Raw genomic sequence first — 13,980 nt, 5'->3', positions numbered from 1 at the left:
AATATGGAATACAGAAGCTTTTTGACTTGTTTCTCCTGAATGAACTTAACTGCTTTCTGCCATAAGCATTAGCTGGCAAAATGAAGCAATTCCTCTTATGTGAAAGAAAGTGTGGAACAAATGGGAAAATCAGTAGCATTTAATATAGGAGAATAAACTCATCTAGCAACATAGTTATAGTCTCTGATGTCACAGGAGATTATTGTTGGCTTGAAGATAATAAGCCTTATTTAATGATGCCAGGTTATGTACAGTGTAGAACTTACTCTCTTTGCATGATACAAATAGAACTGGCTATTGTCAGGAAAAACTCTGACATAACTTAACCAGTACAAAGTATGTAATTCTCATGGTGCAGGTATGTGGTGGTGGCACGAACAAACAAATTAGTTTCATACACTGCAGCAACTGTAAAATTGGTGACCAAGGTGATTCATGATTGCAAAAAGAACGGCTGAAGAAAAAATGACCTTTTTTCCCGTTTTGTTTTTAACCTATTTCCATTCCAGAAGAACTTTGTGCAAAGACAGCAGTGCATGGGCTTGATGTCTGTGACCCCCAGGCATCTGCTGGCTGTCCCCCAGCAACTGGTGATCCCTTGTGCAGCTACTTGGGTCAGAGAATGGACTTTTTTTGGGAAAGGCAGGTGGCCTTGGAAGCTTAGGGATTTTAACTGTCTTTCAGCTGTTATATTGAAATGCTTTGCTGTAAGTCAATAAACATGAGAAGGCAATATTGGAAATGTTGCTAACAGATTTAGAGATAGATGTTTCTCTTGTCTTGGGTTCGGGTGGTTTATTCTCATAAAATTTTGTTCTTAAATAGAAATGAAAATGAGCAGATGTTGTCCAGATTAGACTTCCCTGTAGCTGGTTAGAAATGCTCAGGTCATTGCTGTAAGCCACATTAACCTGCTTGAAATAAAACAGCACTATTGACAGCCATTTACATCCACATCTGTTGTTTAGTCCTGCTAGCATTTCTATGTTCAGGTACCTAATCCAATATTAAAAAATCAGCAAATCACACATGATTTCAGTGGGAGAACTAAGAACTTTTCCCCAGGATTTGTGGCCCAGAAATTGAAGAAGTTTTCCACTTGAGGCTTTGTACCGTAATTTCTCTGAGCATATACTGAAAACGTGGCATATGGAAGTAAAGCAAAGATGTGCTATCAGGATATCTGACATTTAAAAAAAGATAAATAATTTATTTAAAAAATCTTCTATCTCAAATATTTTTGTTTACATCTACTACTGCTTATCTCCTTCAATATTTTCTATGGAAGAATTAGCGTCATGCTCTCATCCCTTTGCTTCTCCTTTTTCTCTTGCCCAAATCCTTAAGAAGTCTGCAGCTTGGATGCAGGCCAACAGACCAAGTTAAAGAGAAGTTTTGCAAAACATTTAACAGGAACTCTCTGACATAACCCCTGAGAAATGCTGGGACACCTTTGGGATCTAGCTGGGCATTCTTTGCACAGCCCAACATGAGTGTATTTTACTGTATACTCTATTCACAGAATCACAGAGCGGGTCAGGTTGGAAGAGACCACAGTGGGTCATCTGGCCCAGCCTCAGGGCTGGACACAGGACTGTGTCCAGGCAGTTCTTGAATATTTCCAGTGAGGGAGACTCCACACCCTCTCTGGTCGGTCTGTTCCAGTGCACGGTCACCTGCGCAGTAAAGAGGTTCTTCTTCATGCTCAGGTGGAACTTTTTGTGCTCCAGTTTTTGCCCATTGCCCCTCAAGATGACCTCATACACTTACCTTCTCATTTTAACCAGCAAGCTGGACTTCATCAGTTATAGCAGAAAGGGAGACTTTTGAACCATGAAGTAAATTTTAACTATATTTTGGATATAGATATCTAAGAGACTGCTAATTTTTTTTTTTTCTTTCTGGAATCTAAGGTTAGCTTCCCCCACCTCCTCCCAGTGAATCTATAAAAATTATATATAATACAAAAAGAGATTAAAATTTCTTGCTGGGTAAACAGTTATAATGCTATGGCAACATGTTCTGTGCTAGGTTTTGGCAAGCCAGCCATAAAGCATAATTGTACCTGCAGGAGTGGGACTAGACAGAAGAAAAATCTTAATTTAGGCTAGTGCCTTTCATTTGTTTGTCTATGAAGAGTAGGACATGTATATTATTAAATGGCTATAACTAACACCTCCAATTATGTGTGTCCTAAATACCTATGGATGCTTTAGTCATTTAGGAAAAATTTTAGCAAGAGATGGATAATGAATCATATAATAGATGTGAATACTTGGGCAATTTTGGTTTTGTTTTGAAAGGCTGAAATCAAGGAGGGAAAGATCATGCCAAAAAGGAAAAGAACAGGCACTTTATATTTAGTGCAAAGCTTATAAATAAAAGGGCAATTTATGGTTAACAACCAGTGATTCCTAGAGGACTAAGAACATAACACAGTAGCTTTTGAGACAAGACTCATAAAGTCAAGCAGAATAATGATACATGACCGCATTTTTCCTTTTTAATATCAGTTTCTTAGCAATCTATATTCTGTTGAAGAAATAGGATACCCAAAAACCTTTATTCGCTGACAAAAATGAAGAATCACTTAAAAAGTTCAGAGAGGAAGTGGAGCTTTGGTGCCTCTTGAATGCTGGGTAGTGATCCATGAAGGAAAAGATTTAAAATTAATTGGAGGGGGAAAAGGGTAATTTTTTTAAAGATAGAAATCTGTTCAAAAAGAAAAAATGTCAACATATCTTCTCAAAAATTTTTCCACTAAGTGAGATCTTTCCGTAAGAAAAGGGGTTGAAGAGGAAGGGACATTTGGAAAGTTCTGTCTGCCATAAGTGGTTCACTTTTGATGGGTTTATACATTTATGAAGCCTAGACTCAGTTATGAGCTAGTTGACAGCATGGATGGGACATTTCAGGGAATTAAATGAAATTCATTTTAGACCATGACTGAAAAATAAACAAGTATAAATGCTAAAAATGGTTATAATAATTTTTAAACTTTCAAATATATATTCCAATTCTTTCATTTAAATAATATAGATAATTTTTGTAAAATAATCTTCCTAAACATTGATACTTCATACAGTTTATGTGCAGTTTGATATCTATGAAGTAATTAAAATATTTTGCTTTTAAAATTAATCAACATATTCTACAAGGAAAATTACATATGTCAACTAAGCACTTCCAGTCAATCCATCTTTCCAGATTTGGGATTGGAAAATTTACTTCCTCATCATCTTAGTCACGCAGTATAGGAGGAAATTTTCTTCCCTTAGCTCTTAATAAGTTCTTAATTTTAAATGAACTATCTCTTGAAATGGACTTTAAAACAAATGAAATCTGCTTTGAACTTGTAGAACATCAATGTCCTCAAAAGCTTAGGATTTAGCACTTCAACAACCCATGGCTGTAGACTGTTTGCAAGAAATTTCCATCAGTTTGGTAATATTGAATTCAAACCTATGCTGATCATTTTTTTAATTAGATTTAGTAAGATGGGGGTGGCTTATTTCTCATAATATCTGATCAATATTTTTAATTCAATCTGTGAATACAGTGCAGGAAGTGACATTTTCAATGCCAATGGGACACTGTTACTGGAATGCCTTACCAAATTACTCAGTGGCTTAGTACTCTGTGGTTTGTCTAGAACATGACCTTAAAAATCTGTTAAAAAAAAAATCCTTTATATTTTCAAGCTAAAACAAGGTAATGAAAATCCTACTATTCTAGTTATAAATCCCATATCTATCATTGTAGCTTGTGGGATATCCAAACCAAAAGACCTCCAGGCCTTTGGAGGCTGTGCACCTGAATAGGTGCAGGAAGTAAAGAGGAATTCACAGAGGTAATACAGGCAGAGGAACGAAGCACTGGCTTCACAAAGACATCAAAAAAGATGTGGACATAAACATAAGAAATTAAAGCTGGTGATTCTCCACATGTGACTGAGGAGACCATAAGAAGGCAAAAAGCAGAAGAAGCAGGAGCTCTGTGCAGCATAGCTTTCTCCCCCCAGCACACTGAAAGGGGTTCATAGTAGGGTGGCATTTTTCTCAAGCAGCCAAAATGTTACCTTCCCAAGGTCTGTGTGTTTCTGCTTGTGCCTTATTGTGTCTAGTAGATGGCAATGTCTGACTCTTGTATAGGCTTTACACAAGAGGAAGACCACATTTTTCTACAAAGATATGATTTTTGGGCCAGAGAGGTGTGCACATCTCACTGATGGCACCACCCATCTCTGTGCCATCCGTGATTGCCAAAGACCTTTTGAGTCTGTGCTCAGCTTTGTGCCAACACACAGAGCCACCACCTCTTAGAGAAGAGTAACTCACTGTGCCTTGGAAGATAGTTGGGAGAATGTTATAATTCTAGAAACATACATTTTAAAATTTTGGTACATAGTAATGTATATAAATCAAAATAAAAAAATTTAAGTGTTGTCTAAGTCCTTCTTCTTCACCTTCTTCCTTCTTCTTCTTAAGTTTAGGGGCTTTTTTTGGTAATTAAGTAAAAAAAGTCCACATTAAGAGCCTTAAGTAATTATTATTAAGTCAAAAGAATAAATAATATATCATCTCATTATTTTAAAATTATCACCTAAATAACCTTAAAAAAATTAAAAGCACTCCATTTTACCTCGTTTCTCTAACTTGCTAGTTACAGCTCACACCTCTTCAGACTGTAAATACTATAAGTAAATAAAATATAATAAATAACCAAATCCAGACTCAAAATCTACATACCTCATATCTTTCATCCTAACCTCAACAAAATAATAATAATATAAAACCCAGTAACAGGAGAACAGCAACCAGAGCTCTGTGGTCTTGCTAGATGCATCCCACTGAGTCTAAGGGGGGATGGTCAGCTCTATGCACCTGCCCAGGAGAGACCCTGCTCCTTCCACACCACAGCAGTCACCACAGACTGCACTTCCTAGAGGAAACTTGGCTTTATGAACAGCCTGAATCTGCTGTTTTTAATGTTTATTCTATGAACAATTAAAGGAAACAATTATGGGTTTAGGTTATTCAAAAGCAGAATATTCTCAGGCATCTCAGCTGTTCTGGGCTTCTTTCAGCCCTGTCTGAATCTGCTGAACAAACATAGGTAACTATAACTGTGAGGTCCATTTTCTAAATCAATACTCACCCAGCAGCAGCAAGATCTGTATTCCTGATCTATCTGCATTTTTTTTTTTTTAAATTTTAAACCAGTTGTTGCACATATGGCAGTCCTTCAGCTTGGATAATTAATTTTTCGCTATTGCTTTCCAGGCTGATATTTGCCTGCCTCTTCTTCCCTTATTTGCTTCAGATTTTTTTTCCCCAATGTATGAAGCCAGAGGAAGGATTTGAAGTCTAGTGGAGGGGAAACATAGGAAAGGAAAGGCATAGTTTAGGAGTACAGCAATGAGTTGGGTAGTCACTAATGTCAACACTCTCCAAGGTATTTGGCCCCAGTCTGCAACACCATCCTGCAGCCTGTCCATGACCTGAGCAGTCAAGTACTGGGACAAATGTATCTGAACTTGGCACAATTTGGGACCATTCTATGATCTTCTCTAACTAAAATTCTCATGGAGTGTGAAGGGTCAAGAAGGATGAAAAATACAATCTGTCCTTCCAGAAGTCAAGGGTGCAATTGCCATGAAGGTCTGTGATGAGTGTGACTTCCCCACCATGCATAAATGTGATTTGAAACAGGGCATGGAAACGGAATATCAGGGAGCTTCTTTTTCAAGTTGCCATGCAGTAAGCAGTGGAAATTCCTCACCAGCACTATTGCTGAGGGATGTTCTAAAGCCTCTTCTATGTATTGGTGCATGATTTTTCCTCAGTCAGAAGTGAAAAGCATCCAGCTCAAAATTAGTCATGTTTTTGTTTTCTCTTTTTGAGGAGTGATCATTGAAGTATTGGTGCTGCATTGTTATGGCAGCTTTCATTTAACTGCAGCTGCAATCATTACGTTAGCAAATCAGCTCTCTGCTCTCATTGAATTTGCTCTCTACAGCCCTATAGTTCAGGGAGAGCTCTAACAAAATACATATAACACTCAGAAGCAAGAAGCCATTTGGAACAGAAACAGGAATAGAAAAAAAATTCACAGCCAGCAAAGCTCTGTATTAAATTACCAGTGATAGATCAAAGGACAACCACACAGCTTTGAGTAATGGAGCTTTGCATCTTTCTCTGAAACGCAGACCAAGATTTGATTTAAAAACTGAGGTGTCCAATCCCTGCTAATGGCACTTTTGAAAAACTCCAGCTGCATTAACTCTACAGTCCAGGAGAATAAAACTCTCTTCTTTTTTCAGTCAGGTCAGCAGTTAGCATGAGCATTTACATGGAGAATGCAAAACACTCAGTCTTAGCATTGCTGAGTGTTGCAGAAGGAATGAACCCCATTTGTTCTTTGCTATGATAGTGGAAAATATAAAACAAACAAACAAACAAAACCACAACAAAAAAACCAAAGAGGAAATTACAATCATCAGATTGTCTCATCTCTCTACATCCAGCGTGGGGGCTTCTGTCCCCTTTGAGATGCAACAAGAACACAAATACTCATGCCATTCAAAGGGAGTGGTGTCAAAATGGCAGTGATTTATTTCAAAAAGAAAATTCAGAGCACTCCCTGACTTCCACCTTCTAAACTTCATCTGAAGCACATCCATCAGGGCCCTATGTGAGCTTCAAAGTGCGGTTCCCCTCTTAGTGACCAGATGAAGAGTTAGGAAACCCTTATGACAAGGACAGTACAGCAGTTGTCTCCCTCTTAGCCTGAGGGAGGAGTAAGATATATGGAATAGGAGATATTGCTATTAATGGTCTGTGAGCATATTCTGCATCCAAAAAGGAATTCAGTATTTTTAAGAAAGGGTCCATTTGTGAAAGCACACCTATAATTGTTTCAGAAAAAACATATGATACAACTTGGCACAATCCTTTAACTGCAGCTTGCTGGTTTTAATTCCTCATTTTCCCTATATCAAAACCCAGAATAGATCCTTCAGCTGGTGAAATTTGGCACATTTTCATGAGTTGCAGTGGAGTTGTGACAGTTTATGATAGAGGAAGACCTGCACTCATGACTGATAAATGCTACAATCGTTGTTGCAGGATCTGAATATTGAAATTTCCTCCTGGCCTGTCAGATGCTGAGCACTGGGGAGCTTAGAGATGAACAAGCATCCTTTCTGAGACCCTGCCTTCTGCCTGAAAACTGACAGATAACCCTTGGCATCAAGTACCTTGATTGCTGTGTTCATAAGACTCAGTGGACATGTCAGCTGGGACTTTTTAATTTATAATCTAGACATTCTCCATTTCTAGATGAATTGCAGCCATTGTGGTCACAAAACAAAAGAATGGTTAACCTTGGAAAGGTTGGTTTTTTTAGTTATTAGAAACAGTTTATCTCTTGCTCACAGACAAGACCAGATTCTGAAGTAAACTTTAAGTTGAATTCCTTTCTTGAAAGTTTTTTTCCCCCTTGGATACTAGCAAGGAGTACAGAAAGGAAAGTTTAAAATAATACTGTGTTTTAGACAATATAGGTTTACAGAATAACTCACAGCAAATGATATTTTGCAAGTATGCGTTTTCATGTATTATTTACAAAAGATTTATACAAAACTGCCTCCATTTTCTTCTTTTTGCATACACATATTTAAGTAAAGACCACATGCATGTGTATACCCATATGAAACATGTCTGAAACATCAGTTAAGTGAGTAAATGCACTTTCTTTTGGCCTCTACTTCATCATTTTTGGGTAGGTAGTCCATAACTATGGGATTAAGAGAAAAAAATCCCCTCTGTTTCTGAAGTCTCTAAATCAAATTCTGTAGCCTTTCTTGTACATTTTGGATTCTTTTTGGAGTGTGTTCCTGTCAGTTATATGTGCATCTGTATCACTGTAGCATAAAGCAAGGAGTAAAGCTTTTGCTAGTACTGAGAATTTTCCATTAGCAGCTAAAATATGTGGCTTTCTGATTATAAAGGTAGGTTTTTACTAATGTGTGATTAACAGAAAAAAAATAAAGCTTTCCTGCACCTTAATCATAGAGATTTTGGTACTTTTCCCAGTTTTATTTCAAAAGAAATAAGGACATTTCTTCCAAAAAATAACCTGTTCTTAACTTACAGGCTTTAAAACTGTTTCAGGAAGGGGGAAAAGGAATTTAGTTTATTTAGGAAAGCAAAATATTCTTAGACAAATATTCAAGAAAGTAGACAGACACACCATAGTATCTGATTTCACTTACATAGTAAGTGTTTTCAAGGAAAAAAAAAAGGCTTACTGTATCAAGTTTCATAGTTTTAGCCAAGTCTGTAAAGATTTAATTTTCAAAATATGACAGATTCATCACAGATTAAATTGACCTGTCAAGAGAAACAAATTAGGAGAATTTCTGGATAAATGTAAAATAATAAAGTTTCAATTTTTGCTTGAAACTTTAAACAAACAAAATATTTCTCAATGGCTGGATATTTTGATATTTGCTTCTCATTTTAAGAAACCTTGAATAATAGGAAGAAGCAGACAGATCAGAAAGATAAACTGTTCCAGGGGAACTAAATACCAAGTGCTATTTATTAGATATGGAGCACCAAGGCTCATATGGCTGGATGCAGAGAGTTTCAATTGTAACCAAACTCATTTCTGATCTGCTCTCTTGCTGATAAACTGTAATTGGGGGCTGATTGAATATGAGGAGACTGTCATTCTTTTCTACCCAGTCTGACCTAGCAGCCCTGGTCATTTCCTGCCAGAGACTGGAATAGGCTTTCTCAATCACCAGCAAAATGCATTTAACTTGCTGAGAAAAAGCTCTTGAGCAGTATCTTGAAACACTTCTCATTTATTAAGCAAAATGAAATGCAGCACACAAGGGAAGCATTTGAAAGGTGGACCAGCATTTTAAACACGAATCCAACATCAGATCATGAGCTAATCAGTGCCGTTTATTTGATTATTTTTCCAATCTCTTGTGCAAATGCTATCCCAAAGTCCTCTGACACCACTGATGGCAGGATCCATCACAACCATGTCTCCCACTGCCAAGTCATACCAAGCAGCTCTGCAGAGACTTGTTTTGTCATGCAATGTCATTCAATACAGATGAAGCAAACCAGCAGTAGAAGATGCAGGTATTTCTTTGGGTTTGCTCCTGGCCCTTGCTTCCTCCTGATTTAAGGTTGATGAGGAATCTCAGCTTGGACTCACCTCTGGAGTCCTGCTGGGGTTTCAGGGACGTCTCTGAACAGAGCATCACAAATTGCCAGAGGATGGTCCTGGACAGGTTAGGCAACTTCTTTTTGTGTTTCATGTGTTTCATGCTTTTTCTGTTATGGCATGTTCTGCCATAACATGAGATTAATATGTGTGTCCTTCAGAAAAGAAACGTAATTAAACGTGTTTTGGAATGTTTTGAACCCTGTTGGAAAGTACACAGAGTCCTCTTATGATATGCAGGTCTGGAATTTGGTAAATCCTATTTTGAGGTGATCAACTCTTCCTTCAACACAGAAGCAACAGGTTGAAGATGGGAGAGGCAAGTGGCTTTATCATCTCAGGACACACAGCAGTGTGCACTGGGACTGCCTCAAGAAGTAATTTTGGCAATCTTTGTCTACGGCTTGGGAGAATGCAGCTGACCACAAGTTCTCCCATGCTATTTTTCAATTCTTAAGGCCTGATACGGTGTACTGGTTAGAGGAGTAGGGTGCCAAGTTAGGACTATGTGAGTGTAACTATACTGTGTGTTCCACACCCCTCTATTTCATTTCTAATGAACTGCTAATGATGGGTTGTTTGCAGGAGCTCCCTGTGCACACCAGACACCTCAGGCTGCAGGATGGGTGTTAAATGAGATGAGTTAAAAATGAGATAAGTAAAAAACCACTATCCTGGAAGGCAGCGTAATGTTTCTTTTTCTTCACATCTATGACTCAGCGGTGGTAACCCCCTCTGGGGTTACCCACAGTAACACCCATTCTGAGGGCTCATCTCTGCTCTTGGGCTGTAATGGACTCAATGATACCAGCAGAATAGGCAGGTGCAAGGACATCGACCAGCAACGACTTCCAAATATCCCATGACTCACAGTATTACATCATTCCATTGTGAAACTCCCTGCCCTGGGGGAGGTACTGAGCATTCCTACCTGAACCTGAGCTATAAATCTCTGCACCTGGGGACTTGGGATGAAAACACTTGACAGATCTGGTGAAGGATCAGAACTTCCCCAAGACTGCTGCTTTTGACGACTGTGACCATCACTTCAACAGGACTGCAAACACCACTTGATAGGACTGTGACCATCACTGACCAACATGGTGCCAGGCTTGTTTAGACCAGTTTTTGGTGTATCATTGCAATTATTGTAATCTTTCTATTAAATTGTAACTCTGATGTGAAACCTTTTTTAAGGTAATTGAGCAGGGTTCATTTTTTTCCAGCTGGTTTACATTCAAATCAGCACATACAGCAGTTTAATTTTTTTCCTGTCATTTTTAAAATATTACTTAATGAAGAGTATTCTTCTTGTGTATTGACCTGACCTGCAGAAAGTCTTGGATATCAGTTTTGTGAAATGATCCCCCTCTGTGAGGCATCTATGTTGAAATAAAGTTTTGATTGTAAAAAGGTAGCTACAATGAAACATTGTTGATGTCATTATTCCTCTGAGGATCAGCAAAGGACATGTCTCTCTATGTAGACAAGGTTGGATGACACAGGGTCTCCTGCTTCCTCTTCACTTCCCTTTGTTTGCTTTTTAAAGCCCATTCTAATCATTGGTTAACACATGACACTACTTTTTTACTTCGCATAGCTTTGCATTAAACCTTTTATGAGCCTTTAACTGCTTCACTTATGACTTTTTTGTGGTTGAGGCTTCTTGCCATGTGAAACAGTCTACTATTCCATCAAAAATACTCATGAAAATCAATCTGTTTCATAAAGAAACCCATTATCATTAAACACTATACCTGCTTGTTCTGCCCTGTTATTGAAGAGACTGTACTATACAAGCTTTATCCTTAAATCGAAGGGAAAGGCTTATTGTATTTGACTTCCATTTTCCATCTACAGCAAAGCCTCATGTGTACTTATTTTGCTCATAAATAATATGTAATACAGCTTTCTTTAGCTTTGCCTTATAGGGACTTATTGGGAAAGCCTTATAGGGACTTATTGGGAAAGTAATTACGCAAGCCTAGTCAGAAGAGGTTGAACTGTGGCAATTTATTCACATTTTTATGCATAGCAGATAAGATTTGAGTTTCCATTAGCTGCAGGAGCACAAAGAATTTCAGAAACTCAGTGTTGTGTGCGTTGCTCACTTAGACTTGAAGCTGAGTCATAAAAACATGCATTTTGAAGAGGAGGTATCTGATTAGAGCTTGAGGGATGATCTATATTTTTAATCATCTTGCTTAATTCTAATAAATATCATGTTGCTGTGTACAATAATGTGTAAATGCTGTTCAAAGATGGAAGCAAACTGGAAGAGATGAACCTAGATTCCCTCATTATTTATAGGTGTGGACTTTAGGATTTCAAATTCATTTAGAACCATTAAGAGGGAACAGGATAAATATTTACTGACACTGAATAACCTATGGCCTGTTTAAAGCTTAAGATCTGTAGTTTGCATGGAGGGAAAGAGTGGGAGAGTAAAAAAGGGTCATTGGGTGTTTTTTCTCCTAATTTTTGTTTTAGAAATCTGACAACTCAAGGTATTCATTTGATATATCTGATACTTAGAATATATAGAATTTAACAACATTCCCTTGCAATGAAGATTTTAAAACACAGTTTTCTTAAAATTGCAAGCTCGTTTTTTCGTACTTGTTAAAATGTGCATATTAAACACCTACCGTGTTCAAACATGACCACTAAGTAAAGAATAGAAATAAATACCTCTCATTCAAAGTTTTTTGTGCATGCATGTGACTGTTTGGCCTTTCAAGCCTGCCTGACTGTCCCTGTGCTACTCTTCCAATTATTAACACCTGATAATGCTATCTTCTGTATGCAACTTAATTTGATAGGGAAACATGCAGGGGCAGGAAAACCAGAAGTAATTAAAATGCTCATTTTTACTATCAGTAGCTCCATGGGAGATCAAGCTGCAGGTTGACCTCATCACCTCTGAGGTTTTCACTAACTTCAACAGAAAATATGTATGCTTACGCACTTCATATTAAAATTCACAAAGCTTTATCACACACATAGAAAAAATTCAGTACACAAAAGAGAAAAAATATAATAGTCCTCATCAATACTTTGTTTGAACAAAATATGGAGTAAAAAAGGGGATGTAAAGGGCGCAGCTGTCACATAACTCCAATATACAATGAAAGAAAACTCTGAAAAGAGCAATAAAGAAAAAGGCTATGTGTAGTTGGTAACTTCAGAAGGTGGTGGTGCTGAGAATTATGTGCATAAAACTAAGACTACCTCCCAAAGCAGCACAGCTATCGAAGAGAAAACACAACACCAATTAAATGAAATTGTCTGTGCAAGCAACAAAGCAAGATTAAAAGCACAGTTTCTCTCTGGATAGGAAAGTGAATAAACACATATCTCAGAAGACCAGGTGTTTGGATATAACCTAGTCTCTCCTGAAGACACTCTTCAGATCCACTCAGCTCAAACCTTAAGCCTTTTTCTGAACAGCTCCTCCCATGTCCTGATGCCCTTTCATTCCAAGAACATCCTTCAGCCCCCTGAATATATGTTCTAATCCAAAAAGTTGGTCTTATTCATTGCTCTTAGAATGAATTGTGAGCACTGTGATTTCATACAAATGGTTCGAGGTACCTTGCTATTAAAGACTTTTATCAGGTTTGGCATTAAGGAATTAATTCCTGTTCTAATCCATTGGCTTCTTGATGGCTGACTGCCCTTTGCTGTGGTGGAACAATAGATCAAGACAGTCACACACCTACAGCTGAATTTTTTCATCCAAAGAGTGTCAGCTCATGAAAAAAAATGATACTACTGTTATTCAATGCTCATACCCCTTCATATAAAACATACTGTGAAGCTGCCAGAATTGTGTTTTAAAACAGATTAGCAACAATACTTTTCTTCTTACGGAAACCTAACTCTAAAATGAAGCTTTTTGGTATACGGAACATGCCAGAGAACCAGGCCATTTTAAGGTAGTGATTTTCTATTTGGTAAAACTTGAGTGTATAATTTGTTCTATTATTCAATTAATTTTTAGCCTACATCATCTAAATAAAGGAGGCTTGTACCTATTACCATATAGAAAGTCACCATTAAAACTTAGATCAACCTAAATACCAGTTATGGTACTGCTTAGCTAAAACCGGTATTTGGCTTGCTTGTTTCCTGCTGTTGAATCTTGCTATCAAAGGAGCCTCTGGCTCATCATTCATGCATAACCAGGAAGGTAGTGCAGCAAACTACAGGATGTTTCTGAAATAAATGTTGGATTTTCCTTGCTATAATCAGCATAAGGTAGATCCACAAGCCTGCTACTCTTATATATGTGTGATGCTTTTCCACACAGCTGGATGATTCTTCTCTTTACTACTCACAAGAGGAAAGGAATTACAGGAAATGTTGTAGCACCAAAACTGATATTTGTATCAGTGAAAGTGTGCAATATCAATCTATCTACATATGTTGACTATGAAGATAGGTCGATATTTATTTATATATATAAAGTCTCTCTTTTTGTTTTCATGTACAGCATATCTTACTGTACATAAGAACTTTTTTGGATGGGAGAGTATGATGGAAAGCTTTCTGCACATTAACTGTAATTTTAGAATGACCCTAGAAAGCAATCCCTTTAATCTCCAATGATATCTTTCTGACAAGCTTATAATCTCTACAAATTGATGGTAAGGGCAGTGAGCAAACCTGTCAATAATTCTGGCTCTCACAGCTCTAGTCTAAAGCAGCATGTGACATGCTGAAGGTAACTAG

Source organism: Sylvia atricapilla, chromosome Z, assembly GCF_009819655.1.
Source record: "Sylvia atricapilla isolate bSylAtr1 chromosome Z, bSylAtr1.pri, whole genome shotgun sequence".
Taxonomy (NCBI): domain Eukaryota; kingdom Metazoa; phylum Chordata; class Aves; order Passeriformes; family Sylviidae; genus Sylvia; species Sylvia atricapilla.
This window is presented reverse-complemented; position numbering follows the sequence as displayed.